The sequence below is a fragment of the Atta cephalotes genome, assembly GCF_000143395.1.
Source record: "Atta cephalotes unplaced genomic scaffold scaffold00006, whole genome shotgun sequence".
In the NCBI taxonomy this organism is placed as follows: Eukaryota; Metazoa; Arthropoda; class Insecta; order Hymenoptera; family Formicidae; genus Atta; species Atta cephalotes.
The window spans coordinates 7,318,957-7,323,813 of NW_012130070.1; positions in this window are offsets into that span (position 1 = coordinate 7,318,957).

Here is a 4,857-nt window from a genome sequence, read left to right on the forward strand (position 1 = left end):
TATATATATATATATATACTATATATATATATATATATAGATAGCATTGCAATATTTCGTGGTTACATTCTGGATATCTGCGGTGCGATAATAGCTACTACAGATTGTTATTATTTAGATGTATATTTATTTAGGTTATGTGTATATATATATATATGTGCATATATATATATTACATGCAAAATTACATGTAAATAATTATTATATAACCAAAATGGTTATTATTAGCCTATTTACATAGAAATATTAAATCAAAAGTAATAAAATAATAGTAGATATAAAGCAATACGCTAAATAATCTAAATAATATAAAATTTAAATTTGTGTGTTCAATTACTATTTCTTTATGATATCTATTAATATTATATTTAAATTTTATCTACAAATTTTAGAATGTAGATATTTTTTAAGAATAAATATATGTATTCATATCTGGAAATATAAATAACAAATATTATATATAATATTTGTAATAATATATAGAATTATATATAGAAAGAAGTCTTTTATCTTTAAACATGATAGATTTACGTTCCTCGTGCGCTGCAAATATCATTCTATTCACAAGCTATAAAAATTTATCAATAATATCATATTTTTGATATCGTAAAGTTTAATTTAATATTTTGATGAAATCTAAAAAGTGACTTAAAAAAATATAGATCAAATGCAGATTGTATTGAATTATTTATTGCAAACACCTATAACAGATACTGAACAATCCCTAGAGATAAGTTTCTTCAAACTTCCGTTACATAGAACCTGTCAGTTTAAACGTGCAGAACAGCGGTAGGATCCATTAGGGATAAATTGAACAGGCAAGTTTATGTCTTGCAAAGCATCTCACCTTATCCTTAAAGAACAGTTTCTCATAGATTCCAAGAGAGCTAACACACGTACACAGGCTTTGTATAAGAAACTGATCGATTTCATGATCACTTAGAGAATATTGATGTACAAACCGTATATACAGCAAAAGATAAAATAATAATCATTTGAAAATGCTTGTATCACTATATTCACAAATATACGTACTTTAAAAATTCATTATGTATATTTATATGTACATAATATCTTAATACTTCCCAGTATAATATAATTTAGAATATAAGAATTATCAGACATCTTTTCAATCAGATGCATCAGATATTTGTATATCATAATTGATTAAAAACTGTATTTTATGTGAATAACTGATTTGATCTTATACAAGCTTTATACTTCAATTTAATTTATTTTAATTTAATTTCAATAAAAAAGAATTTTATTAAATTCATAAACAAAGTTAAAACGTAAGTAATAATGTTATTATACACTTAAAAAGTTAAAAAATTTTTAACTAATTTTAAGTACTCCAACTAGCACATTCTGTCTATAAAATATATTTTCAATATATTTATAATTCAAGAAATGTAAAATAAATTTTTGAAACATGAATTTTTAAACGTTTCTCTTAATTCCATAATTTATACATCATGATGTTCTATCACTTTATCAATGATAACAAAATTACGAGATTTTTTCGATTAATACTTCTCTACTGACCTCTATCTGACATAGCTAAACTTTGAACGAAAGCCCATTGTAACTTTCAAGCGCAATAGTATCGTATACAGCACTAGATCAAAGAGTACTCTCTAATTAATATGCATTCGATCTACTAACAGCGTCAGTACGTTTTTCACATTTAATTCCGTAGAACTATCTTTGAGGAAACATTTCTTTTTTCGAACAATCAAGCACAAATTGTCATCAAGCCAGCATTGATTCGCAACTTCAAACAATCAAATACAAGGACCAATCCCCTGGTATCCTCGAGAATCATCATAGAGATCATCCATTATTCAGAGAGACCATGAAAACTTCTCGATAACACTGACGTTGACCGATATTATTTTTCCTCAATATTTCTCGATAATTTGAACGGATGTCATGTACAGTTGATATCGAGGTCGAGTACTCAGTTTTTAAAACCTTTTTTACATTGTATAGAATTATACAAGAACCAAGAATCGACAGGTGACAAAATATTAAGATTAGACTTAAGGCAAAGAATGGTAGCTTGCGACCGTAATTTTCTAGATAAAAATCTCGTTATACGAGGCATAAAACGATCGAGAATGAAGGAAAATAAAGTGTAACGATGCGTTGGCGAGACGTCATCACATCTAATGTCTCGTTTGCTTTTAACAGGCAGTCGATAAAATCTATGATTCTATTGAAGATAAGATGAACATTTCGATAATATTGCGAGCAATTTCAAGACTGCGATTAACAACAATGCTCTTAGAAATAATATATAACAGGATATACGAAAGAATAAGCATATTTGTTATACATATAACAATATATTTTGTGTTAAAGAAATTGCAATAATTTCTTTTTTTATTACCAATTTGCATCAATCTAATACTTTTTTTTTCTTTTAATTAACTACAATAGAAAGAAATAGTTTAATGATTTAAAGTTATATCCAAGGTTATGTCTTAATATTTTTATTCAATTTTTATCATCTTTTACAGCACATATTTTTGCAATAACTGCATATACATATATATTTTTTTCTCATGTCGATAACAAAAGTATATTCCGATAAAAAGAAAAGCAAGAAGCATTTCGTTCACTCTTCAAGAAACGCGATACAACCCGCAGCATTTTTACCGTAAACGTACATCTAATGGTTTTATCGTGAAACGACGAAGAGAATATTCGTCCAAGCGAATGCCCTTAAGTTAATGCGAAAGTTTTACGAGTCTTAGATTATCATCGGCTTAAGCTTCCTTCACATATAACGTGGTTTTTATTGCACCAAAGTTTCGAACAAAAATAATTTAAAAAAGAAGTAAAAACGCATTTATAAAATAAACATAAAAATATGTATTTTAATGATTATTTGGTAAATGTTCCTTCTTATATTTGTTATTTAAAATATAAATCATTTTTTCGCAAATTTGTTGATACTACATAATTACAACAATAGTGATGAATAATTTATAATGAATAAAATAATTTTAATTCACTTTGGAATACAACATTAAGCAACGCATAATAATTAAAATTAGAAAAAATTAAAGTTTTACAAAGTTTTGCACTTTCTTATAAAGCATAAATTTATACTTTTAAAATTATAATTTTTTAAATTTTTTCGTTCGACTATTTAAAAAAAAATAACTTAATTATAAGAAGAAAAATTTTAAATCATACATATTTTTAAAAATTACTCATTTACATAATCAAATATTAATATAAGATGCAAATTTAATATGTTGCGAACTTGTTTCAAACATTCTACTAAATAATTTTCCAACAGTATTTTTTCAAAAAATTTAAGAAAATGGACTAAACAAAAAACATTATTCATTGTCAGAAAAAATTTTTTTTAAACTAAAATTCAGCTTCCAATAATAAAGAAATTAATAAAAAAACAATATTTTATCAAGAAAAAATATCTTTTCAGTAAAGAATATCTCTAAAAATATTGCCATAAATTCAAGTAAAACGATATTAATTTAACGATATTAATTAAACATATATAACTCAAAATATGTTTCTAGAAATTTTACATAAAATTTAATTTTGTATAATTCTGTGATAAATAAAATTAATTCAATCAGAAAATCAAGTAAAAGATATAAAAAAAATTACAAAAAACTTAAGTATACAATTTTGCATTTTGTGCATTTATCTTTTATATTATTCAAAAACCTCTTTCATTCATCCAAAAGTTTATTATCCGCGATAAAAGTTTTACAGAACTTTTATACAAGTAAAAAAAAGTTACTTCAAGATCGATTTGTGCAAAAAATCATTCAGAAACGATTTCTGAAGTTATTCTTGAGATACAAAAAGAAAAACATTTCTCTCTTACAAGCAAGCAAATAAAAAAAAGATCACGGGTATACAGTAGTACGGTTATTTCCTTGGCACGATGTGAAATTTGATCAAATCGATATAATCTCCGATTGCAATTCGATCTCACATATATGTGCATTCACACACACACGCCCTATCTGTCCCCAAGGTTTCCATTTCACGCTCTTGCACTGAGCTTACATCGGACAAACCCGAGGAGGAAACATCACGATTGGCACGGTGCAATTGCACAATACCCCAGCGACTCCAATAAGAAAGTTTAGTCATGCAATGTTTCAACTAACATCTTCTGAGACATCAAAGAAACCAGCAAATATATACATACGTTGTTACACGCATCGTAGAAAAATTCACTTTCCTACTTGTTCTATATTGTATGGATTTTAATTATGGATATAGAAATTCTATTTATATGTACATAAATTTTACTTGATCAATCATTTTTATATCTCTACTTCATTTGTATTATACCAATATTTTCACTTTTTTTTACATAAATTTTTAGGCTAACATCGTCAATACATTGCCATTAAATAGAGATACTAATATTCAAATAATTTATATAAAATAAATATCTATAAAATAAAGATAAAATTGTGTATACTCATAACATGATTAAAAGGTTACAACACTTTTTTTAAAAAGTTTCGTAATGCAGTCTGCTCACTGCAATTGATTCTTATTTATGGATCCATAAGTAAGAATTAATCGCTCAGACGGTGAACAGACTGCATTCCGAAACCCATTAAAAGAAAACTGTTGCAATCTTTTAGTCGGTGAATAATGTAGAAATTAAGTCAAAATATAATTAAAAAATTTGATATCATTTATTTACATAAATATTGCATACTAATTGCATATTAATCGAATGTTTTACCAATTTGAAAAATTTCTTAATCAAAATCAAATGTTCTGTGTGTGTGTGTGTGTGTGTGTGTGTGTGTGTGTGTGTGTGTGTGTGTGTGTGTGTGTGTGTGTGTGTGT